Source organism: Giraffa tippelskirchi, chromosome 6, assembly GCF_054371585.1.
Source record: "Giraffa tippelskirchi isolate mGirTip1 chromosome 6, T2T-mGirTip1v1.2.pri, whole genome shotgun sequence".
Classification (NCBI taxonomy): domain Eukaryota; kingdom Metazoa; phylum Chordata; class Mammalia; order Artiodactyla; family Giraffidae; genus Giraffa; species Giraffa tippelskirchi.
In genome coordinates this window covers 109,238,650-109,266,293 of record NC_137280.1, presented here as the reverse complement: position 1 = coordinate 109,266,293, position 27,644 = coordinate 109,238,650, and the positions used below count along the sequence as shown (strand labels likewise).

Genomic DNA, 27,644 nt, shown 5'->3' with positions numbered 1-27,644 from the left:
ATTTGCCATGGAGTGATGGGACCGGATGCCATGATCTTAGTTTTCTGAATGCTGAGTTTTAAGCCAACTTTTTCACTCTCCTCTTTCACTTTCATCAAGAGGCTCTTTAGTTCTTCTTTGCTTTCTGCCATGAGGGTGGTGTCATCTGCATATCTGAGGTTATTGATATTTCTCCCAAATCAAGTTTGCTATGGTTCTCATGAAATCCCATTGAATGAATGAATGATATGTTGGTCTGCCAATTCTGGATAACTTTGTAGGTTTCAAGATGCTCATAGAGGACTTTTGCCATACTAAGTTGGCAAAATTTTTTGAGAGGATAAAAAAATTGTGGGTGGTATGTGTGGTCTTATTCTTTCTTCATCTACCTTTTATTAATATTGAATAAGTAACTGGGGCTTTAATTTAGTAATAATGTTGCACACTTTTCTGTTATCTCATGATTTATATTGACTTTCATGAAGTCTTATATTTATACTTTATTATTATTAATTTGGAAAAATTAAAGCCTTCTTATTGTAAAATATTAAAACAACTAATACATTTTTAAAATTCATTCTGCATTGAGTAGCACAAATTGAGGAACACCATGTTAGGTGTAGGGATGATGTAAGAGAGGATCCTTGACTGCCCAGTTTATAATCTAAATGATGCATGAGGGAAATTTTTGTCTTAGAATATTTATAATAAAAATAAATAAAACTACTTTCTTGACATAAATATATAGGCCATCATGAGAAATACAGTATATTTCAGAAATAGATGGTTAGGTTCAAAAATATTTCAGCATTTGAAGATACTTATTGGACTTAGGAATGCTCATAAGTTTGAACATGTGCAGAATCTGAGCCTGTTAATTTTTTTGGCCAGAGTTTTACAAATATTTGAATTTGAATACTTTTGGCTGGGGAATGCATTTTCCTGTTTTACACATTGCCACTCCCTCCCAGTTCTATTTCCTGGCTTTTCGTTCCTGCCTTGTTCCTTTGCATTTGAGGTTGCATTTCCAGGTTTACACTGCAAATATCAATGAAGATTATAGAATTATAGAATTTCTTGCTTGAGAGTTATAAATGACACTTTTATTTTAAATTGAATTACAGATAAGGCAAATAAATTATATTTCCCAAAGTTAATATCAATCAAAATGTACAAATAAGGCTATAGCAATGGTTTATGTCTTGTCCACTCTGATTAGGCATTTCATTCATTCTAGTGGTTGGATCTGTACTGTACTAGTTGTTACAGATTTTGAATATCAACTCTGATTAACATAATTCTAACATGGTGTATTTGTGTGTGAGATCCATTTCTTTCCACTGCAAGCACCATACATGCCATGCTTTCTATGAGACAGAATCTTTCAGCATCAGTAGGCTCCTTGTTTAACTTTGCTTCCTGCAATAACAAATGACTTTTTGTTCAAGAATGACAAGAGATCAGTTAAAGAGAAAGAAGAATGTTAATCCAAGATGGAACTAGGCCCACCCTAATTGAAGAATGGTGAACAAGAATCTGGTCAATGAATTATAACCTCATTTTAAAATTCATTCATCCATTTGATAATTAATTCTGATGGCATCTTACATAATCATCAGAGGCTTTCCCTGCAAAGTGCATGAAGGTAAATGAACCTCTACTTCAAGCTTGACATCTATCTTTGGCTCACTGTTGAACACATTATAATGAAGCAACAGACAGGATGCCTGATCACTCAGGTTTAGTTAGGGAAAGACTAGTATCATTGCTGTGTAATGAAATAATGGTAGATACGAAACTCTGTATCCTCAACCTTTAAAAGAGTTCTTTAATCCTGTGGATTTACAAATACTTAATTTTCATTTTGGGATTAGAAAATAATATTAAATTCTCATTTGAGTGTGATTTCTGACTTTGGTAAAAGTGAAGAGACTAATAAAAATTCTTGGAGAAGTTTGTAGTTGGAGTTGCCCTTTTATCTGGTTAGGTTTCAAGAATAAATTAGGAAAATGAAGATCTTTACTGTCAGAACATGAAGCCAAACCATAAATAAGAGCCAGGGCTGACCCGAGAGAGTCTCCAGACACGAATCACCAAAGATAGACAGCCTCTGCAGTTGGTCCCTGATTTGTACAGAGCCTTGTGCACTAATTGGAAGTACAGGGCTCTTCAGTGTCACTTGCCATCAGCGAGACCCAGGCAACTAAGTATACTGCTGACCTCTCTGAAGTGTACAACCAAAAATGAAGTCACAGTCCTGATATGGAGTTTAGAGGGTGCTCTAAAGGATGTTCCAACCATAGAAGCCTCTTTTCTTTAAAACTCCCATAACCAAGGAATGTAGACAAATTCAAGCTCACGCAATTTTCTCAATATTTGAGTAAGACCCTTTCCTATCGGAGTATGGATGTTAATACAGAATTCAAAGTCAGAACATCCATTTTGCTATTTCCCCTGGGGGGATGGGTCTCTTTTCAGATGGGGGCCAGTGGTCTGTATTTGCACAGATGGCAGTGGATGTGATGGTCAGTAATTTCATTGGACTGGACCTGTCTTCCTGGGTCATAGTTCTAATATTCATCCAAAGTTGAGGGAGTTGGTTGTGTCTCCAACAAGCTCTAGAACAACAGGATGGTCTCTTTGGTGAAGTTGTGGTCCTCTCACTGGTTTTGATCTTCTTTGTGTGCTTTTTTCTATTTCAGTCACCACAAGTAGGAGATTATTTTTTATCAAGTCTTTAACTTTTGACTTCTTAGTGAAATAAAATACCACCCTGCTAGAAATAGACAACTTTTATTGTTAGCAATTGCTGACAAATGCAAGCTTATGCCTGTCTTTTTTTAAAGCAATCTATTCAACACTAAAATCAATGTGACAACTCAAAACTCCCATCTCTTCTTTCCTTAAGACAGGATATTAACAAACAGAACCCTTGCTATATAAACATACTTGACAACTGGCAACTCCCATTTCCTCTATTCTTTAAGGCAAAGTAATCACAAACAGAAATTTTCAGGGAAACCTGTATACATTCATTTGAGGTCTAAGGATTGCCTTGAGTGCTAGAGACTGATAGCAGATACTACATCAGCAGAGTAGAGGAAGAGATAGATGAGTGCAAAGAGATCTGGATTGTCCTGTTCTTTGAAATTTTAAAAAATTCTTGACAACCCAGAATTATACTTAGATCACTTATTTTCCTGTCTAGTTTTTTCTTTGTAACTTTAATTATCTTTCCTCTACCTGTGTCTCTTACCTTTTTAATGCAAGGCCTTAATATTAATATAGAAATTTGCTTTTAGCGAGGTGGTTCCAAGCTTCAGCTATAAAGTCATCATTCATAGTGTAAGGAATCATGTGGCGGAACCCCAGTATATAAAATAGAAAATAGATTTATGATGCAAAAAAAACCCCAAAAATTTGCCCAATGACTTTAATAGAGAACAAAGATAAAAAAAAAATATTTTTAATTTTTGCAGGAAAAGGACTCTGCTCACTTCAAGAATAGGATTCAGGCACAGTAGATCAGGTTAATAACAAAGCTGGGTGCTAGGAAGAGAGTAGATTTAGCTCAATTCTTAAAGAACCTGCCTGCAATGCAGGAGATCCCAGTTCAATTCCTGGGTTGGAAAGGTGACCTGGAGAATGGAATGGCAACCCTCTTGAGTATTCTTACCTGGAAAATCCCATGAACAGAGGAGCCTGGTGGGCTACAGTCCATGGGGTTGCAAAGAGTCAGACACGACTGAGCGACTAGGCATGAGATTATAAATAAACATTGACAGTACTATGTTCTGCAAGTGAGATAGCAGTGCCTGCAGTTCTGTCCCTTGGGAGAAGCAGAATATAGTACCTGGCAGACACCAGAAATATTAGTGGGGGCTCAGCATGGAGTTGAAGTCTATGCTTCAGCAATCAGATAAGAACTAGTGAAATTAGAGTTATTATTGTTAATATGAGCCCCATTTATTACCAATAGACTAATGAAACTTAGATAAATGGATGTTACTTAGTAATGAAAGCAAATTTCTCTGCTCTACTGGCCTGTGAGCTTGAAGGGACAAGGCTATGCTTATATACCCCACCATATGCAGTTTAATGAATTTGTTGACTTGCTTACATAAAATGATGAGAAACACCTTCTTATGCCTCGATCTGATGTTGCAGATGCTTTGTTAAGTATTTAGAAGAATCCCATTAAAATTCTGAGCCATAGGACAGAAAATCAGAAACCCAAGTTGTGTTCATGGGACAAGTAGCCTCACTAACTGATTTGATTATTTTTTCTAGAAAAACAATACTAGTCATACAAAAAATTTCAAATAAAAGGTTATAGAACATGCTCTGACCCTTGTTTCACATGTTAAACAGTATTTTCTAGTATAATGTGACAAAGTTGTAAACATGAGGTGAATGATGAATAAAGTTTTGATTTTAAATTTCCATATACCAGAGAAAAATGGGGAATTTTCATAAGAATTGCTAGCTGTCAGGCCACATACACAAGAGGGAGTAAAAGTGTAAAATAATAAGGCAACCAAATAAATATGAAGAAGAAAGAAAATGAATTCATCAGGATATGCCACTTAAGATTAGAAATTTGAAGAAATGAAAAAAGAGAGAGAATTTAAAGGCAGTAACAAAGAATGGAGCAAGTGGAGACCTTCTCCAAGAGCCTTCTTTGACCACTCTATTTAAATATATCCCCTTTTTATTTCCTAGTGACTCAGACCATATTCTTGATCTGTAGATTTATTTACTTCTTTGTAGTCTGTCTCCTTCACTAAGTGGAAAGCTTTATAAAGGCAGAAGCCATGCTGTGGGTTATCCATCACTGTGTCCTTACAACCAAGCGCAATGCCTCCTGCTTGGTAGACATAAACATTTGTTGAATAAATTAATGAATGAACAAGTGAATGAAAGTGTAGAAAGAATGTGTTATAAATTCATGATTTTCCATTTTGATAATGTATCAATAGCAAAGATAATTCCAAAAAAGTAATTTATTCAAATAACGTTATGCCTTTCTGTTTCAGGAATAAACACAAATGCTCTTGACATAGCCCACCATTTTCTGAGAGGTCGTTAGAAAATTGCACTTATCTATAGCTTTTGCAGAAGGCGATGGCACCCCACTCCAGTACTCTTGCCTGGAAAATCCCATGGATGGAGAAGCCTGGTAGGCTACAGTCCATGGGGTCGCTAAGAGTCGGACACAACTGAGCGACTTCACTTTCACTTTTCCCTTTCATGCATTGGAGAAGGAAATGGCAGCCCACTCCAGTATTCTTGCCTGGAGAATCCCAGGGACAGTGGAGCCTGGTGGGCTGCCGTCTATGGGGTCGCACAGAGTTGGACACGACTGAAGTGACTTAGCAGCAACAGCAGCATAGCTTTCTGAATATGGGAGGTGATCCAGGATCCTGCTGGGTATATCAGAGAGATAACCTTAAGTTACATAAATAACCCTAATGTCAGAGTCCTGTTGACATAAAAGATTCTAGTATAGATATTAATAGAGAAAATTATTATTTATTTATTTTAAAGTGTAATTTTAATTGGAGGCCAATTACTTTATGATGTTGTGTTGGTTTCTGCCATATGTCAACATGAGTCAGCCCTAGGTATACATAGGTCCCCTCTCTCTTAAATCTCCCTCCCACCTCCCTCCTTATCTCCCCCCACCTTCAGGTTGTCACAGAGCACCTGCTTTGGGTTCCCTGTGTCATATAGCATATTCCCACTGGCTGTCTATTTTATATATGGTAAAGTATATCTTTTAATGCTACTCTCTCAATTTGTTTCACCCTCTCCTTCTCCCGCTGTGTTCACAAGTCTGCTCTCTATATCTGCAACTCCATTGCTGCCCTGCAATTAACACATATATATGGAATCTAGGAAGATGGTACTGAGAAAATAATTTATATTTAAAGATAAATAGTTGGCAAATTATACTAGCCTAAATTTCCCCAGAGCAATCATGTAGAGTCGCAATTTGTAAGTGAGTTGGCAAAATTTACTCTTTTGGAAAGTCTTGCTCCCAGTTGCTCTGCTTTTCTGTGGTGGGACCGCATGGTTCATGAGTCAATGTCATACTCATCCTGAGCCCTCTAGTTATTAACTCAGAGAGCCTATGAGTTAGCCACCATCTGGAGGAGGTGGACACTGTGTGGGCAGTGAGGTGTCAGATCAAATCTTTTTCCTTTCTTCCTTGCTTCTATCTTTAGCAGTTTAAGCAGCTGAGGATACACACGGCTCAGCCATGAGCCTCCACACATGGTGTGTATCTCCTCACATTGTGACATCTGCTTCCTTCAGAGTTACATTTTTATTCTTCTATTCAAGAAAAGCAAATGTCCTAGACTCTGCATTTAGGTAGTTTGATTGAAAACTCAGCTAGGGTGATCATGAGTTGCCATTTACTGGCTTATAACTCTTGTTTGGCATATTTATTAATAGCTCTTCCTTTAATTTTTTTTTTTATTTTAATGAAATATGATTGATTTACAATTTGTCTTAGTTCTGCTGTATAGCAAAGTGACTCAGCTATATATATATGTATGTATGTATATATATATGTATATGTACATATATACATACACACACATACATTCTTTTTCATGTTTCTTTTCATTATGGTTTATTATAGGAAATTAAATATAGTTCCCTGTGCTAAATGGTAGGGACTTGTTGTTTATACATTATATTAATATATATAATAGTTTGCATCTGCTAATCCCGAACTCCCAGTTCATCCCTCCCCCATCCCCTCTTCCCCTTGGCAACCACAAGTCTGTTCTCTATGTTTGTGAGTCTGTTTCTGTTTTGTAGATAAGTTCATTTGTGTCATATTTTAGATTCCATATATAAGCTATATCATACGATATTTGTCTTTGTCTGACTTACTTCACTGAGTATGTATATCCATGTTGCTGCAAATGGCAATGTTTCATTCTTTTTTTATGGCTAAATACTATTTCATTGTACTTATGTACCACATCTTTATTCATTCATCAGTGAACATTTAGGTTGTTTCCCTGTCTTGGAATAATTCCTCCTTTTGATCTCAAGAGCGTCTTGAGCCGAAATATGAATTAGCCCTAATTGTAAGTCATTCTCAAGAGACTGTTCTGAGTTCCAAAATCTAGAAAAGAAGCATCAATTAGTATTGAATAGTAGTAGACACTGGCTAAGTACATGCAGAGTATCCAGAAGTAACAATGCAGATTATCATCATTCATTTCTGATAAAGTCTTTTAAAGCAGGTTTCTAAATATTCATGGTTTGCAGGGCTGTCTGACTGTCCATGGGTGTCAGCTAGGACTTAAATCAGCTGGCTTTAGGTAAAACTAGGTCTCTTGACAGTCTGAGAGATAATTCTTCAGAATCCATGTCCTATATATCTCTAATAAAGGAAAATGTAAATAAAACATTCAAGAACATCATAAATAACGGAATAAGGTAGTTTATAAAATTTAAAATTGGATTTTTGTTAGCAAAATAAACCCTATAGTATCTTACATGTCATCATTATTATAATGGCAACCTTATCCTCCTTGAATGTGCAAGATGAAAGCAGCATTGGTGAACGAGGATGGCTGTTCTTTATACTACATATGACATGTGTGTGTATGTATTTACAGGTGTTTTCCTCTTCAGGCATTGAGCTCCTGTCCTGGGCTACATCCCTCATCTTCCTTTAATTTCTTCAGATTGGAGGAGAGCAATTCTGCAGAAATGTGGTTACCTTATTCTTTTTTCCTGTTAACTTCATATTATACACAGCAAAAATGTTTCTTTACCATTACTCTGTTAAAGGTCAGTTCATTTATTTTTGCCTCATGGAAAAAATTTGTACAAGCACCTGGCTTTCTAAGCATTCACATTTATGACTAAAGGCACATGTTTCCTGTACATATTTTCACATCATAAATTAAACAGATTTTACCTTTCATCACAATTTTCTCTCTTCCTTGATGAGTAAGTAGGGCACTGGCGGAAATAATTTCATGAATCTTTCTTTTTTTTCTTGTGTTTAGCTAAAGTGAATATAGACAGAAATCTTCAAAGAAGCAGGAATCATGCCCATTTTATTCAGCATTTGTACTTATCATCCATCATAATGGATTGTACATGCAAAGTGGTGGTGGATGGGTGCTCAGTCGTGTCCAACTCTTTGCAACCCCATGGACTGGAGCCTGCGAGGCTCCACTGTCCATGGAATTCTCCAGGCAAGAATACTGGAGTGGGTTACCATGTCCTTCTCCAGGTACATGCTTAGGTACCCAGTTAATATTTCTTCAGTGAATTAATGATCTCGTGGGTTCTGTGATAATAAAAGAAAGAAAGTAAGTAAAGTCCTCAGTTGTGTCCGACTCTTTGCGACCCCATGGACTGTAGCCTACCATGCTCCTCTGTCTATGGGATTTTCCAGGCAGTAGTACTGGAGTGGGTTGCATTTTCCTTCTCCGTCTATGATAATAGTCATAGATTTAAGCCACAGTCATATTCTATACTCCTAGCCTTTTATACTTTTGATACTTTCACAACCTCTATTTTCTAAATAAGAATAATCTTTTCCTTAAACCATTTCACAAGGTTTACTTTCTAGTCCACTCTGGATAAAGAAATTCAAGATAACACATGGATAAGGATATAGAATTGTTTGCTAGCTCATTTGAGTTAATGTGACTCAAATTCTTGACTCGGAGAACAGTTACCTTCCATTAACACAGTCATTCAACAGTGAGATTTACCTTCATGTTCATAAAGCCTATAATGTAGCTATTCACCATAAATATTGGGGATGCTTCATTAATGGTTCTTTGTCAGGGATGGGAGGAAGAGTAACAGAAACCAACTAATGTTAATGTTGCATGATAAAATGTAACTTTCCTGAGGTACCAGGATGCAATGGGAGCTACACACAAAGCAAAGGTCCTGTATTGAAATGAACAAAGCAGACAGATTTTTTTTTTTTTTTAGACTCTTGGACCTTTCAGGCACCATGATCCAGGTCAATTGCATAAAAGGACCCAGGGAAGACAAAAGAAGAGATTTGTGAACTCTTGCCTAGACTCCCACTTCTCCATGAGAAAGAGGTGAGAGTCCTTCTGCCTCAATAGGACAACTCAGAAAACGTAAGATCTATCTGCAAGTACAGGTGAGGGGCTGTTGCTGTCAACTGGTGGCACCAGGGCAAAGGAAGAGAACAGAGGACTGTCTGAAATGTAATTCACTCCTAGTGGCCGTTGTGCAAAGAATGCCTTCTTTCCATGCACCAAGGGTAGAACTCATAGGAAAGACAGAAATGGTGAAGCCATGTCTAATTCTGTTCAAGAGAACCTCTCAGAGAACTTGAGAACTCCAAAAAAGAGTTTTGTATGGCATGGATTACCTGTATTCCTAGGAATGTGAGGGCCAAAGAAGAGAGGGCTACCAAAAGAATATGTGTATTTGTCACGTTGCAGGAATTGTAGGGATTAAGCCTGCAGTGATTGGGGTATTCCTCTGGAAAATTCACAAAGGTTCTGATGAAATATGTGAGCATCTGAACATCTTTCCGAGAGGAGCCTATTGGTAGTTGATTCTAGCATTTCCTGTATGATTGCTCTTGACCCCAGCACCTCTTTCCCCCCTGGATTCAACCCTGTGGATGTCAGAAACTAGTTAGAGGAGACATGGTGGGTAGAGAAAGGAGATGATGCCCCCACCCAGCTTCTCCCGCATTTCCACTTGCAAGTTGCTAACTGTCAGTAGTAGCCTGAGAGAAAAACTGAGTATTTATCAAGGCCCAGATACTTTAGAGAACTGAGGCAGTTTTTGATTTTAAAGTGACTGGAGGACATTTTATACTTAAATAAAAACAAACTTACGGGGTTTACTAGAGAAAGAATTTCATGCAAAGGCAAGAGAAAATTTTTCTTTTAGTGAATAAAGTTTAAAGGGACAATGGGAGATAAAAGTTGCATTTTGATTACATCCCATAAGGCACGCTGTGTCAATTTTTATGTTATTCTAGTTTAAGTGAAAAAGAAGAATTTATTAAAATATTGAGTTGGCCAAAAAGTTCATTTGTGTTTTTACATAACATTGTACAGAAAGGCCCAAATGGAATTTTTTGTGAACCCAGTTGTTTCTTATTGGAATTCATGTCAGGAAATGTAGATGTATCTCACACAGGGAGATTACTGAGAATTGCAAAGCTGTTATAACCTTATTCACTCTCTCCCAAATCTATTTCTCTTTGTATCTCATCTTCACTCACTTCTCTGTAGATCAGCTTATCTCAGCTTTTCCATGTAAGAGCTGCAAACAATTGTAAAGGTCATTTTAGTTCAGGCACCAAAGAAATTAATTGGTATCTCTAGGTTTCATTCCAGATTTCTGGTAGGTGGAAAATTTTCTGAGCTTATCTTGATTTATATAACTCTGTGTCTTTGAGTACAAGAGTATATGATTCCAGCATGACTGCAGGGACCCACAACTGTCAGGGGAGACCAAAAAGTTCTCTGAAAATAGGGGAGTTTGTTGTACAGAAATTCCATCTTTGTTTACTACAAAACCATGTGGTTTAGAGGCCATGGGAAGAATGCTGGTAGTTCAGTTATTGGCAGTTTACCTGGGTGTAAGAGTATTTGGTTTTGTAGGTTGAAATCATCTCAGAAATGTCAATGATTCTAGGTATATGTGTTTTATAGTATATTCTGCTAATTAAACATCTTAATAAAACTTCCTGGGGAGTGTACTTGTTCTGTATTTCAGATATGTCTGGGATTTCTAGGAAAGGGGATCATACTGACTGATACTTTTTTGAGAAACATCACGTAGATTTGCATGGATTGACACATAAACTTGGTCAGTTTGATCATGATGCTTCATTTCCTTGATATAGTCTTGTGTTCTCACTTGTATTTTGAGCTGAGGAGACAGCTTTGGGAGTTTGGGAGTGTTGATGTGGTTAGAGTTCTCAGAGAAAAATAAAGGAGAGAGCTGCAGAGAGAGATTGAGAGAAAGAGGGAGAGGGTGCTCCAAACATCTTTGAGAGTGTGGGATCTTCATCTGACTTCTCAAAGCTGGGAAAATAACTACCAAAAAGGAGCAATCAAAACAATACCCTGAGCACAGAGAGGGTCAGAAATTGTTGGAATTCCCATCAGCCACATGGAGGTGGGTGTTGAGCAGAGTATTCAGAAGGTTATTTATTGCTTTATTATTGAGGCAAAATTAACTCCAGACTAAAGATGAAAGATTGAAGGTAGAAGGAGAAGGGGGGCAACAGAGGATGAGATGGTTGGATGGCATCATTGACTCAATGAGCATGAGTTTGAGCCAACTCTGGAGATAGTGAAGGTCAGGTAAGCCTGCATGCTGCAGTCCATGGGGGTCGCAAAGACTTAGCACCTGAACAACAACAAAGACTGCTTTGGTTTTTCCTGACAAAGTTTCAAATAAATTCTTACAAAGATCAGACGTTGTAAAGTAATTGCATCTCAGAATAGAGGTTTGGAAATCTTAAAAACAAACACAAAATAATACTGGCACCTGGATTTTTTAAACTAGGTTGCTCTAGACCTAGGACTGCCTTTTAGAGATGTCCTAAACTGAGGCAAGAGGGCTGAGCCTCTGTACCTCTGCAATGACTGATAGTTGGAGGTTGTTCTTTGGGAAGAGGTGTTTGTTACCAGTAACCCCCTGCATCTGAGATTAATTCCTTGAGTGGAATCAGCTGTAAGCAATCTGCAGTCAGCATTCCCAACTCCTGAGAGTAAAATCGTGAGATAACAGCTTTGGTCTTGTGAGCTAGGTCTGGGCAGGATAACCCAGGACAGTTTATGGGCAGTTTCACCACTTTTTGCTTTTATTTGCATAAAAAAGCCAGACATGGGTGTTTTATTGTTTGTTTTTTTTTTTAAATAATGTGCCTTGAAAGAACCTGAAAATCATGTCAAGTTCAACATATTCAACTTTCAGATTAAGACTGGGAGGTGAAGGTAAGTGGTTTGCTTGGTGGAACAGAAGAAACTGATGCTGAGTCTAGAATTCTGGTCTTCTACCTTCACCCCAGTTCATTTTCACTCTTAGAATCTCTCAGGTCTAGAGAACTATAGTATTGCAAGTTGTTTCCCATAGTTGAAAGTTATAGAATTTGGTCTCTACTGTAGTATACTGTAGAGGCTAACCCCGTGATTGTAGTTTGCCTTTCAAGATAGTCTCTTCTTTTTTTATTTTCTAGAACTACTGTTGCTTTGTGTAGGAACAGGATAGTATATAGATCAAGGCTTTAAGTTCCAGGAGTAGATTGGTGAACATATATAATCTATTGTACTTTCTTCCTGGAAAATTGTTTTGAGTAAGTTTTTTAATTTTTTTTTTTCTTTCTAAGTTTAACAAGAATCACCTGGGTTAAAGTGAAGGTTAACAAAAATGGCTCAAATTCTGTTCTTTTGAAATGGGCTTTTTGGTTGGATTTTCTCAAGGTTGGGTATTGAGGACCCTTCTCCCATAAGGCTACCCTTGTTTCAGCTCACAGTTTTTTTTGAATCTACCTGCATTCAACCGCAGGGAGTTTTTCTGGCAACTGGAAAAGGCTACTGGTCTTTGGTCTCCCTGCTTGTTTCTGCTTACTAGGTTCGTTTTTCCTAAAACCAAGAATTCTCTCTGAAATGCACAGTCTACTTCCAGGTTGAAGTGTTTCTGGAAATAAATTGTTTTCAATTTGATAATTAAGTCCCATGGTCTTTTACTGAGCGTTTATAATGTGCTAAGTGTTGGGTTATGTGTAGGGATACAAAAATGTTGAAGATAGGATATCTGCCCTGAAAGAACTTGATCTAATTGGGATACAGTAAAAACCTTAGCAAATAATTTCGCTATTAAGTAATGTGTTTTATAAAGATGTGCACAGGCCTGTAGTTTACAGAGAAAATTGTAGGAATAACGTTGATGTAAATAAGGCGTTAGGAAGTTGTGGTATCTTTGTCAGAAGGCTGCAGTTAATACACTTAGGGAGTGGTCAACTGATTCTCCTAATTAGCATGCTAAGCAGGAATGATTTCTAAGGCTAGCCAGCAAATACTGTGGACCATGAAGGAAACGGATACAGAAGGTGAATCTCCATGCAGTGCTTAGGAATTGGGGAGCAGAGGGTTGAATAGAGCAGACACAAAGCAGAGATAAGCTTTCGGTGGTGAGGAGAAACAAACTGAATGAATAAGTAATGCCTGCTTAGGATGACAACCCCCTGAAGCGGTGGGAATCTAAAAGTGAGGTGAGAAGCTGGGAATGAAGGATAAGCAGACCAGCCCTCCTTAGTTTAATTTGACACTTCCCCGAAATGTATGTTATGTAACATTTCCTAAATCACCTTTGGATTTAGAATAAATGTTAATAGTAAAGTTACTACTATTGTATGTTCAGTATGCATTTCTAAAGAGACTGCATTTAATTAGGATTGTGTTGCCGTTTGCCTATCAAATAGACACATGAAATATCCTGCTATTACAGTATTTACATTTATGTTTGGATTAGTTTCAAATGCCCCTTCCACTTCCCAGGAACTCCTCTAATGTACCTTTTTATATTTTAAAATAAAATAGTTCTTGAGAAAGCATTATCCATAGCACACTGTGCATGGAGTTATGTTTGGAGTTATGTTTGTCAAAGCAGGAATTCACTGCAACTTATTTTTTTAGAGAGAAAGTACGATGAGGAACAGAAGGGTGAGAAAGAGGCAGATGTCGCTGTATCTCACTATGTACCTGCTCCTTGCTTTTCAGACTCATCTTCATGATTTGTTTTCCTTTCCCCAATTTTTTTAAAATTTTGAAACATTTTAAAGAACAGTTGAATACCTTTCTCCTAGATTTCCAAATTGTTCACATTTTGGTATTCCACTTACGACATACACAGCTGGTCCTCTTCTCTTTCGCTTTGTTTTTTCACAGTATCATTATGAACTAAGATTAAAAAAAAAAAATCAGTGTTATCCATTACTGTCCTTATTTTTGCTGTAAACATCAAATTAAACATCAAATGTAAACATTAATGTAAGCATCAAATCTAATACTACCTGTATATGTAAATACTCTATTCCAAAAGACTTCTATCATTTTATGCATTAATGTCTTAAAAGATCTGGGAAAAATGGGTTAAAACAAACTGGTGTATTTTATACAGCCAAAAGAGCTTTGGATACATGGAGTATTGGGGTTATGTAGAACCTTAGAAATAATTTTCTTCTATTTTTCTCAAGGTATTGCATCCACTCAAGCATTTACCACTGAGAATAAGTGAAACCAATATATACTATCTGTAAGTCTGCAGCTTAAACTGAAGCTGCCATAGGTAGGAAATGTCTTTGAAATCATCTTTATCTTATAAAACACATCTAAATTTTTGTTTCTTCTGTACTATACACTGACTTTTGTTGAAGATTAATATTTTAAATATATTAAATATAAAAATGAATGCAACTATAAGTAAATGGATGTTCATGACAGCAGGGTCTGCAACAGTGAAAGACTGGGGAAAACTTGCATACCATTCAATAGAGGATGGGTTAAATGGAATGGATATTGTTATATCTCATTCCACAAATGTATAATTATGTCCTATAGTGAAAGGTAGTTTTAAGGACTGTAAAGAAACTTAAGAACGATAAAGAGGAACAGAGGAACAGGGATAAAGTGACATTTCAGAGCAGAGACCCTAGGATGGGTAGGAACAGATCGGAGAGGTTAAGGATAGGAATGCTATCTCTAGCTTTATCATTTTGAGTTTTGAGTAATGTAAATATTTAGTGAAAATAAGATTAAATTATCAGTAAAATCCCCTAAAATTAAATAGAAACACATATAAATGAACCTGATGTTATGAAATTGATAATACAACCACACAAAGTAAAAATTCAAATAGCTTTGAACAGCCCTTTGTTAGAATTCATTCACAGCACAGAATGACAATGAAATCTTAAACTGGACTTAGGTTTTTTGTAGGTATTGCTATTGATAATGTAATTCCAAAATTATTTTAAGTATATTAGAAGATAAAGAAGGTGAGTTTATATATTGATCCTTTGGGGAATCGTGGTTTTCACTGTCAAAGAAGGCAGATTGAAAGTCGCTCAGTTATGTCCAGCTCTTTGCGACCCCATGGACTAAACAGTGGAGAAGGGAATGGCAACCCATTCCAGTATTCTAGCCTGGAAAACTCCATGGACAGAGGAGCCTGGTAGGCTACAGTCCATGGGATTGCAAAGAGTCAGACACGACTGAACAACTAGGGAATTTTCTAGGCCAGAATACTAGAGTGGGTAGCCTTTCCCTTCTTCAGGGGATCTTCCGAACCCAGGGATCAAACCCAGGTCTCCCACATTGCAGGTGGATTCTTTACCAGCTGAGCCGGAAGGGAAGCCCAAGAATACTGGAGTGGGTAGCCTATCCCTTCTTCAGGGGATCTTTCCAACCCAGGACTCAAACCAGGGTCTCCTGCATTGCAGGCAGATTCTTTACCACTGAGCTATCAGGGAAGGCAGATTACATAAATGGTATTGTAGAACATAAAGAACACCCTGTGTTTGGGTATGAGAATATAGGAATACAGGGTTTTTGTTAAGCCTTGAAGCTTATACAATTGTGGAGAATCTTTTTAAGAAAAATTAGAAATACTGAATTAAGTATAGAACCTTAGAAGGAGCTCATTAGCTTCACAGTGAATCTTTGTCTTATCTGCCAGTGTTGACTTGGACTTGAAAGCATAGGTGTATTTTCTCGGGCTATAAACTGGAAAGGTATAGATATAAGAATACCCTTACAGCAATGAGCCCACTTAGTACTCAGAATTTATTTTCTGAATACATTCATTTAGACAAAGAAATGAGGGTCTCTAGAGAAATGGTTGACCCAGGTCTGGGCAAGAAAAGCACAAGGAGATCCTGTCACATCTCATGCCACTTATAAAAAAGTGCTCTAAGACTATAGGGGTTGCATCAAGATTATACAAGAAGAGCCATAAGCATTTTGTCCAACTTTACTGTTTATATACGTACATGCTGATATAAAGACATTTTTCCCCAAGCAATGTTCAGTTCATTGTTCTATGTTAGAGGGAATTGACCTCATGGCCAATTAGTGTTGGGAGCTGAGGTTGGTCAAATTGAGGGGAGTTGGGAAATTCTCATAAGAGAAAGGGCCCAGAGGCATTACTCAGGGATGGGGTTGCATATGTCTTACTACAAAACTTGCTCTATGCTCTGCTTCTCAGAGAATCTGGAAATGAGTAAAATTGTTTCCTTGTGAATATCTTGACTGTCTCTTTGTTGGCTGTTGCTTACCCAAGGAGATTGGGTTAGGGAGTGTTGTACTCTTCGCAAACAGTTGTGTGTTCACCTTCTCTTCTGATTTTGTCTGTAATTAAAGAAATTAATCTACTTATTGGCTCCCCTTGTATATAATTAAAATGACTCACTAACTGATAATAACTAAAAATTCTTCTTTGACATTTCCTAAATTTGTTTTAAACTCATAAATCCTGTTGTGTCTAAAAAAACCAGTAGTACCAGGGGAAAATAGGTCCTTTTTTAAAATTAAAGATGATACAGGAATAATAAACACCTTCTTTCCTGTAAGGACCTTTTTTGTGAGTTAATGACTAGCTGGGTTAATGACCTTAAAATTTTAGGACCATCAGTTTTCCCATGTACTCATTAATGCTTCCAAAATGCCCAAGACCAAAATAATTAGCATTTAAATAAAACCAGAAATAGTGAGACCAGTAGGATATTGGCGAGATGTCAGAGACAGTTTTTATAGTGAATATTATGAGAAAATACTGAATGTATGTGATGAATTGGTTGGCCTATAAAAAGAACCAAAAGCAAGTAATTACTGGAGTAAAAGGAAAGGGGAACAGAAAATAGTAGAGGCTGGCCAAAGGGATAATGACTGGGTAGTTTAGTATCATTCAGAGTGGGTAAAGAGAAAAAAAATGCTCACTTAAAACGATAGTGGGAAACAGTAGTCCAAATAGAGTCCTCATGGAAATTTCAGCCAGGTATGAATAGTGCAGTTTTTGAATACACTGTAATTGAAAGTTGGCTTTCAAAATTCAATGTTACCCCTAAAAAATGGGCATATAAAGTAGAGAGAAATAAAAGATAAGACTCTGAGGAATGCTGGTACCATGAATTGTTGTTAGAGCCTCACTTAGATTTGCGTGATGGTAAAACAGCATGAACAATTTTTTTATGTGTGATGGACCAAAAGGAGAATAGCTACATGTACTGTTAAGCTCAGATAAAGAGAAAATGCAGAATAAACTTGCATCTTCCAAATCAAACCCATTATATTACATTGAAAAAAAAAACTTAAGTATGCTGCTGCTTCCCAGGAAGACATACCTCATAATGTAGAATAAAACTGCATTAGAATGGATCAACATTTTGTAAATTTGAGAAAAAAGAAACTTCTTTAACTGATTTAACTAAGACTGAGCCTGTCATTAAGAGTATAGAAATAACTACTAGAGGCTGTAGAAATTGTGATCTTTTTTTTCCAAAAAAATTTTATTTATTTATTTATTTTTGGCTGTGCTAGGTCTTTGTTGCTGTGTGGGCTTTAGGAAGACTTGGAAAGCTGATGAGACATCTATTTGATATGGAGATTTAAGAAAATTGGGCCAAGAATATAAAGAAAGCCAGACGGGCAATTACGTGTAAAGACTGAATATTGTTACACAACTGCACTGAGTCACTCTTAGCACTTAAACAAATGATTACCAGCAGAGAACAATGCATTTGAAATTCACTGTATGTTACTCTGGAAAAAAAAGTCTGAGGCAGACCATAAATCGTGTGTGTATGTTTAACATAAGCTTGGGTTCTTTTCTTGTTATTTTTTTGGCATCACCTTAGTCATTCTAAAGTTACAGAATCATAGAATCAGAGTTGGAAGGACGTCTAGAGATGTCAACTAAATTACTTTTCTGCATCAATTTACCTACCTTTTGTGTAAACATTTCCAGGAACAAAACATTTTACAGCTCTCCCAAGGAGACTGTTAAATCATTCCAATGTTTATAAGCTCTCACAGCCAGGAATTCTCCATGTGAGTGTCATATTTACCCTCATTCCTCTGTTCCCCGCCTTCTCATCTCCCACTCCATTCAACTTCTTATTTATTTTTCATATACTATTTTTCTTTATCCAAATAAATCTGTTTTTCTTCTTTCTGCAACTCTATGACAGGTTTTGTCTAATGTCCCAGTGCCATATTTGTTTTTCTTATATTTCTTCTCAGCATCCCCAGATCTTTTATACTTTCTCCTAAATTCTCAGTAAGCTTACTTTGTCTTATTTTGGATTGAGAGCAAATGAACCAAAATGCTAGAAATCAAGCTGGGAGAAAATGAAGAGATTGGAAAGTATGAATATCTAAAGGAGCATTTTCACCAATTGCAGGATTTAAAGGCGTTCTTGCAGGCTTAGGAAAACCTTGGTGCGGATGACTGCCAAACTCTTAGGTTTACTTACCCAGGCAAAATTGTTGGGGATGTTCGCTGGCCAACACTATTAGCATACATAAAACTCTCTGTTGGAAAGTTTACAGAATCAATTAGAGTTCAGAATATTTTTTTTAAAAGTATGGTTGAGGGACTCATTTAATGAATTGCATTTCAGGATGTTTCTATTCTTGCAGAAACTGCCAGTAAAATATTAGCGGGTGGCACATTAAGGCCATGGGAGACTGTACACTTAAAGAGGCATTTATTTAGCTATATATTTTCCATGTAGCAGATTACCACATCAGTATAGAGGTTGTACTATTTCCCAAGTTGTCCCAAACTTTATGTTCCATAACATTTTGTGAAGAAGAATTGGTACTTTTTATCTGGACTCACTATCTATAAATTGCTTTCCAAATAAATACAGTGATTCTTCTTTTGTGAGCTAAATTTTTTTAATTTGTAACATTTATTTGGGCAAAAAAAAAAAAAAAATCCCCAAGCAAAACTCTGTATACACAGCATTAATACCTAAGTTATGTCCTGATTTCAAATATAGCATGATTGTAAGTTAAATTCTTGATTCATTTATATGGATAATGCTGAAGGAGTCCAGTTGAGTTTTCACCATTAAGGCAATCCCTTGATTTGCTTAGCATTAAGTGGATATTTTTGGGCTAAGTAAGGAACACAGTTATTTTCAAAGTTTCTGCTCTTGATAACCATATGATTGTAATCTAAGAGTAATACATATTTATCAAGTTTTGGATAAAAATAAAGCAGTATTTTAATTTATAATATTAATAGAACTTCTGCAACCTATTTATGTTTGTGGAGGCTTACTATTTGCAGGATGTATTCCATAAAGAATCAATGTCTATCAGACAAGAATTGTATTGCAGTAGTACTGCAGAGAAATAGATTACTGTTTTGAATGACTCAGGAGTGGGAGTGTTGATAGTTTGGGGTCAGGGCTCAAATACATGGGACAAGGGTTTGGAGAAGCATGAGTGAATCAAGAGGGTGATTGAAGAATTCTTCATAGCTGAAGAAATAAATTTATCACTTCATTAGACTGCGACAACAAGGATAGCCCTGGCAGGTAACTGAAGGAAAAAAAAACAAATTTGCTTTTTTTCTGAAAGTGTGCATGTGTGTTTGTATGTGTGTTTATGTTCTGTTCTATGGGATGTTTAATTATGAATATGAGGTCTAATGAGTGCCCCGGTGGCATGTGTGTTTAAAAATAGTCTTTTCTTTACTGTCAATCTATAAAATCTATTCTGGAGCCTGAAGCTGTAGCCTGTTATTATTCCTAACCTCTGTCCTTAAAAGCCTGTCTTCTAGGTAAGGAGACAGCCAACTTTTTCTGTAAAAAGTCAAATAGTAAATATTTTCTGCTTATAGGGCATATGGTCGCCATTGTAATTATGCAACCATTATTATAGCTTGAAAACAGCTATAGACAATACAGAGACAAATGGGCATGAATGTGTTCCAACAAAACTTTCTTTTCAAAAACAGATGGCAGGTGGGGTTTTGTCTAATAAGTGTAGTTCACTGACTTTTGTTCTAGATCAGTGATTCCTACCCATTAATCAGCTCTGTCTTTCCTAGAGGTCCTTAGATCATTTCAAATTGTGCTTTAAGAATGTTTGAAAAGGCGTTTTTTTAGTCCTCTCCAATGAAGCCTATAAGAACTGTATTGCAGTCAGTGTCCCTTCAGTGTGAAATATTGGAAGCACGGATGGGGTACTACTTCTCTTCCAGAATGCTAGAATGACTCCCAGAGAAGCCCTGCAGTGAGTGCAAGAAAGAGCTCTGGCATATGACCCAGGAAGCTTGAGGTCTAGTGTCTGGCTCAGACGGTAAAGAATCTGACTGTGGTGCAGGAGACCCAGGTTTGATCCCTGGGTCAGGAAGAAGGGAATGGCTGCCCACTCCACTGTGGAGAATTCCATGGACAGAGGAGCCTGGTGGGCCACAGTCCATGGAGTCGCAAAGAGTCGGACACGACTGAATGACTAACACTGTCACTTTCTGTGACTTCAGGTCTGGGTTTCCTCAGTGCCAGAGAAGGATATTGGGACTAGACATTCTTCAAATTCTCTACCAGCTCTAGGATTTCACAGTGCTAAATTAAGGTTCTTGGCAAAGCTCTTTCTGTAGGAACTCTCAGTTCATGGTCTCACTTCTGAGCCGTTTCCTCTAACAGAGCTAACAGCAGACACTGGTAACTTTTGAAGGGGAGCACATTTCTTATTTCTGCCTTAGGAATTGATAAGCGTGATCATATTTGGGCAGTTTTTAACAGTTTTGGGACTTGCCATGTAGTCATTGCTTCTCTGTGTGAGACTAACATTGCCCTTGAAGATACTTGTGGATAGAATTAGTGTTTTTCTTTTAAAATTTGTAGCTATAGTGCACATTTGAAAAAAAAAGGCTTACATTCTTGTTGTTATATACTGTATCATTTTTAAGAACCACATTATTTTTTACATTTTAACATGTGTGAAATCAAAAGGCATCATGCAATTGCTGCCATGTAGGCGACAATTGAGATGCATTTGTTAATGCTTATATATGGGCATAAAAATTTGTATCAGTATACACACACACACACACACACACACACGGATACTGATATTTATATAATCTAAAGCTTGTAGGAGAATCCTGAAGACAGTAATGAGGCATGATTAAAAAACTATTTCACCAAGGATCTTGGCACAAAGGAATATTTTATATGAAAATTATGAACCTTAATGGCTCTGAATTGATCCATAATTCGGAATCTAGATGTGAAGAAATTTTAGAAGTAATTATTATGCTTATGTATTTTTTTCCATGAGAACCAGTGATATAGTAACCACTTACGTCTCAATTCAGTTCAGTTCAGTCACTCAGTCATGTCCGACTCTTTGCGACTCCATGAATTGCAGCACGCCAGGCCTCCCTGTCCATCACCAACTTCCAGAGTTTACCCAAACCCATGTCCATTGAGTCAGTGATGCCATCCAACCATCTCATCCTCTGTCGTCCCCTTCTCCTCCTGCCCGCAATCCTTCCCAGCATTAGGGTCTTTTCCAATGAGTCAACTCTTCGCATGAGGTGGCCAAAGTATGGGAGTTTCAGCTTCAACATCAGTCCTTCCAATGAACACCCAGGACTGATGTCCTTTAGGATGGACTGGTTGGATCTCCTTGCAGTCCAAGGGACTCTCAAGAGTCTTCTCCAACACCACAGTTCAAAAGCATCAATTCTTCGGCGCTCATCTTTCTTCACTGTCCAACTCTCACATCCATACATGACCACTGGAAAAGCCATAGCCTTGACTAGACGGACCTTTATTGGCAAAGTAATGTCTCTGCTTTTCAATATGCTATCTAGGTTGGTCATAACCTTCCTTCCAAGGAGTAAGCGTCTTTTAATTTCATGGCTGCAATCACCATCAGCAGTCACTTATGTCTAAACGAATTCAAATGGGCTCTTTTTGTAATATAAAATTAATAATAATGAGTTCATGTTCATGGAATTCTCAGGCAACAGTACTGGAGTGGGTTGTTATTCCCTTCTCCAGGGGTCTTCCTGACCCAGGGATAGAACCCAGGTCTCCTACATTGAGGGCATATTCTTTACTGTCTGAGCTACCAGGGAAGCCCCTAGGTCTATAAACATGGTACTATTAAGTATGATGGGAAATGTTTGAGGATTTAGAAGTAAATACTATCAATTTAAAAGAATTAGGAAGTATAATATATCAAGAAGGAGATTTTATTTTGCCTTTCAGCATTGAGAGAAGTACAAGATGAAGAAAAGAAATCTTGATGTATGATTGTCAGCCACAGAATGAGCCAGAATTACCAGAGGAATGCTACTAAGTCCCTTGAACACTGACCTTGCCTGTCTTCTACCACAAGGTTTCTAGCACCTAGAACAATTCCTGGCAAAGAACTGGCTGCCCATAATTTTTTGTTGAGTGGTAGAAAAAGTAGCCCCTATAGCAAAACTGGTGTGTGGAAGAGGCAAGGCCATACAGAGCTTGGCTTTGAGGGTCAATAATGTTTACAAAAGTTACTCTTTACACTTGTGGCTCTTACACTTGATCTCTGAGTTCATTAGACAAAGATACATGAGTCAGTAGCACTGATGTTCAGAAGTACAGGTGTTTGTACTGAAACTGTAGCCTTGATAAAAGAAGTTAACCAGTTTGAATTAAACGAGAACAAAGTATGAGTAATCCTTTAACTTTAAATAAAACATAACTCTGCTATTAAGATATTGGCAAAACACTGTCTAGTAGTATTCCTTGATAAAACTATCCTTGAGGCATTAGCCTGAGAGAAGAAACCAAAAGCCAAGTTCATCAGTTTCTGTACCAGTGTTGATAGAAGCAGATGCTAACTACACAGAATTCTTGCAGAACTTGTTTCCATATGGTCTCCAGTATGTTTTGTTCCTGCAAATTTTAGAGTCTGGAATACTTTGGGATGCTTAGGTGTCATCACCACCCAAGCAAAACCAAGTTCTTATAAAACTTATAAAAGTATCTTTTGGGATAGAGAAGTAAATTTATTTTTTTTAAAGTGTTAAGGTGCTAAAGATGATAGTTTTGCTGGGGTGGATATTAAGAATATTAGTATGTACATAGGGGCCTTAGTTTTCTCTAAGATCCTCCTTATGGAGTTATCTAAGGCATCTAATAAATATATCTAATACATATGAAGTTATCTAATTCTAATCACTCGATTCTAAATCAATGTTCTTTGACATAGTAACTCTAGGAATAAGTATATATACAAACATATGTTTTCAGAGTTCAGTTGAGGAAATGATGGCAGCATATATTAGGGAATTAGAATATTCCCTAATATATATATGAGGATTATAATTATAATTATAATTAATTATAATATATGAGGATTATAATTTTGTGTAGACATTGTAAGTGATAGAGAAATAATAAGGAGCAAAAGATCAGTGAGGGCAAGATGTCTTCATCAGAATTTTGGCAGACCAAGCAGGAAGGGTTGAGTATTCCTGGCAAGGGAGGTGATGAGTGAAGTCTCAGAGATGGATATAGTGTACCTTGATGCAAAAAGGAGACAACTGTTGTGAACACAGTGGAAAGCAAGAATCTGGGAGTAGTGACAAATAGTTGAATAAAATTAAAACCATTGATAGGATGTCCCAAATAATGATGGCATACACACCATCTCCTAGGCTCTGTCCAGTGCTGGTGAGTCAGTGGTGGAAAAGACACATGTAATATACTGTGACTTCCATTCTAGTTGAGTGCAGCAGACAAGCAAAAACCAAGTAAATGGATATAAGGATCAAGTTAGTGATAAGTAATGGTAGTAGTAATACTACTATATGATGAAGACGATATGAGCTAGATGCCACCACAGTGAAAGTGGGAGATGGGAAAACATTTTAGGTAGGGTGGTCAGAGAAAACATCTCTAGGGAGCTGACTTTCAAGTCAAGATCTAAAGGTTCAGAAGGAGTCAGGTAGGTGAGGGGTGGAGGATAGGTAACACTAAGACATTGATGGGTTCTATAAACTAACAAAAAACTTAGAGCCTGCAGACAGGAAAGCATAAGTAGCTCAAGATGAATTGGATGGATAGACAAGACTCAGATCATGCTGGGCATTGAGGGACAGAGTAGAGAATTTGAATATTGTTCTTTGTGTCGTTAATGGAAATTCTTTGGAAAGTTTTGAGCGAGAATATTTTCCAATATGACAGAGTTTTATAAGATTGTTCTGGTTCTTGTGTATATAGTAAATTGAGTGGATCATCATCATCACCACCACCATTATCACCAAGCTACTACCTGTATAACACTTACTCTTTGACACATAATATTCTCATCCCTTTATAAATACCCATTTAATCCTCATAACGACCGTTTGCTTGCATGCTAAGTCACTTCAGTCATGTTCTACTCTGCACAACCCAATGGACTGTAGCCTGTCAGGCTCTTTGGTCCATGGGGATTCTCCAGACAGAAATACTGTAGTGGGTTACCACGCCCTCCTCCATGGGATCTTCACACCCAGGGATCGAACCCATGTCTCTTTCGTATCCTACATTGGCAGGTGGGTTAAGTGCCAACTGGGAAGCCCAGCAACAATATGAGTAGGTACTATTATAATGTCCCATTTTAGAGATAAAGTTAGTAAGCTACAAGGAAGTCAATTCCTTTCACTAGGTTTACATAGTTATTTGATACCAAGACTAGTCTTTGAACTGAAGAAGTCTGTGCTCTTAATCTCTGTGCTGTCTTGTAAGTAAAAAGCAGGAAATGTTACAGACTTGCTGTAGTCTGAGAGAGAGATGCTAATATCTTGGACTTGAGAGTGGAACAGATAGGATTTGGTGTGGTAGGTTAGAGCTTAATTTAGAAGGAGAATTGGCACCAAAAGGGAAAATCATAAGTGGTGCCTAGGTTTCTTATGCTGGGTTACAAAAAGTATTAAATGTCAGAATGGATTTGTGTTGATAAATAGAAAAATCACAGAACCCAGTAGTTTTGGAAGGTGCTATAGAAAATGCTTGTTTAAGAAAGATGTGTTGGATTATGGGGGATACTGTATTAGAACTGCGAAGTCTGAAAATCAAGGAAGTCTTTGTTACTTTTACTGCAGTAACTCCTCTGTGAGAAGCTGGTGGATTGGGTTAGGCAGTGGCCATGGGATTAGAAAAGAAAGCATAGCCATGAAGGCATGAAGGATATCTTTACAGAAGATTTTTGTCTTTTGAAACTTATTGGAAATGAGAAATGAATCAGAAGTGTACACCTAAGACTGCTGAGGAATCTTTTGTGTGACCTGAATATGTTTTTTAATTTCCGGGCACTTCAATTCTGTTTCCAGGAGTTGCATGAACTCTTAGGCAGGGGTAAACCTGGTTGCCTGGACCAACCACCTTCAAATTAGTACCCCTACCTTTGAAATATATCATGTACAGAATGGAAATTATACAATTAAAACTTATATCCTGCTCATCACTTAGAAATAAAAAATGCATTTTTTAATTAAAATTTAATTTAGTATCCATCAAGGGTTTATTCTGCATCAGTGAGGTGCCAGGGACATAATGGTGGCAAAAAGAAAACTCATGTAGCTTTACTTTATTTGTGAATGTTATCTATGCTTTGTACTTTGTCATGCACAAACCCATAGTGCATAATGGAAAGAACATACATGCATGTGTTAAAAATAACGCGACTTTCAACAAAGTTCTCTTAGAGATGTCACGTCATCAAAGTCAAATATCCAGAGGCTTCATTGTCTGTGGGTGAGGATGGTTTTTAAAAGTACCTGTTGTAGAAACCTCTTGATACTGGTTCTAGTTTGTATTTTGATCAAAATAATTTCAAAACATGACACATAAAAACACCAAATGGCAACAAAAATTAAAAAAAAAGTTTCCTGTTTTCCTTTATTTAACACATATTGAGTGCTAATTTTCTGTTTTCTACAAAGTACAGCTAATTAAATTTTGTCACTGCCCTCCAGGAGTTTGCTGTCTGCAGCAGATAGTGTGAACAGCCATCTCCTTTTTCACATGGAATGAGGCCATACCAAATTGGGAGCTGGGAAAGCGACTTTTTTGATGGAGACTGTAAATGTTGTCTGAATGAAGACAAAAGCAGAGGAAGCTGTAGGTAGCTAGGTGGAGTGAAATCAAATGCATATGTTTGTACATCAGACAGCTTTGTGGAATGTCAGGGGCATCAGAAAGAGGAGAATCTGTAAATGAACCAATGAAAGACTATTGAGGAGTGACCAGCTCCAAATGGGGTGGCACCAGATGTCTAATTTAGTCTGTGCTGGGAGACTTGGGAAAATAGGATGAACACCTTGGCTGTGAACACAACAGCCAAGAGAGTTAATGTCATAGAGTAGAGTGAGAGGGCTAAATGAAGAAGAAGAATTTGTTCCCTCAAGTTAACTGCTGGCAGATCAAGAAGAAATTGTAGTTGCCTAGGTGAGAAATGATTGAGTCTGATGCTGAGACAGTGGCAGACCAACGGAGAACAGGAAGGTGTGGAATTATCAAACCTCAGCTAGATTTCAGAGCTAGATGGTGCCTTAGAAATAACCTTCCAGATGAGAAACCGAGATTATATCTTTTATTATTCGAGTAACATTGAACCAGTTTCCTAATACGGCTGATGGCCAGTTTCAGTAATCTGTAAAATGGTGTCCTGGTGCTGTTGTGACCCTACTGACATCATGTGTGTGTGTTGTAAACCACATATATAGTAAACAGGAAAGGCATAATTATAGGAGACATTTAGGAAGCCATAGATTTTGGCAATAGACTCCATACAGAGTGAGAGAAATGAGTCAGAGTTTAGTCATTAACACATTCTGTTCTTTTTGGTCATAAGTATTTATGAGACTCTATAAATGAGGATGAGTAACATTCACTTGACTGTTAAGAGACATATTGGTAAAACAGTTTTCTCTGTTGGCCTTTTGTACTGTAACTCCCAAACATTCCAGCGCTGGAAAAGCAATCATCCGTGTTGATTGTTTTTATTGTGTTCTGTCATTTGTGTAGCACAAACATCAGGTCAATTGTTGCTTTTTAACCTTCTGATCCAGGGTATCTCTGAATAAAAGATTTAATTTTCTGTGAATATATTGGCCAGGCTCTTCAGTGTCATCCATAGATCTCCTTGTCACCTTCACTGGCTATGTTTTGTGTGAGTGTTTTGTATGGGGAGCTTTATTTTCAGCAGAGTGTTTAATAGGAACCTTAGGTAGCTGTTGTTTCATAAGTATTACTGCAAAGAAAAGTCCAGGCATTGTTCTTCTGTTTGCTCAAAGAAACCTTGGAGAGGGTGGAATGAATGGAGAGAGCAGCATAGAAACATATATACCACCATGTGTAAAATAGCCTGTGGGAATTTGCTGTATGATGCAGGGAACTTAAACTGGGGCTCTGTGACAACCTAGACTGGTGGGATAGGGTGGGGGGTGTGGGAGGTGGGAGGGAGGTTCAAGAAGGGGGGAACACATGTATATCTATGGCTGATTCATGCTGATATACGGCAGAAACCAACACAATATTGTAAAGCAGTTCAGTTCAGTTCATTCGCTCAGTTGTATCCGACTCTGTGCGACCCCATGAATTGCAACACTCC

The 27,644-nt window shown here is 37.4% G+C and overlaps 1 protein-coding gene across 1 annotated transcript in view; it reads left to right on the top strand.

Annotated features, from left to right (window-relative positions):
• PRR16 (proline rich 16) overlaps window positions 1–27,644 on the top strand; it is a 936,482-nt gene that overhangs the window by 306,489 nt on the left and 602,349 nt on the right. Inside the window, exon 5 of the mRNA XM_081499071.1 lies at window positions 8,965–9,080. The gene's annotated coding sequence lies outside the window, so the exon portion shown is untranslated. The remainder of the gene's footprint in view (window positions 1–8,964; window positions 9,081–27,644) is intronic.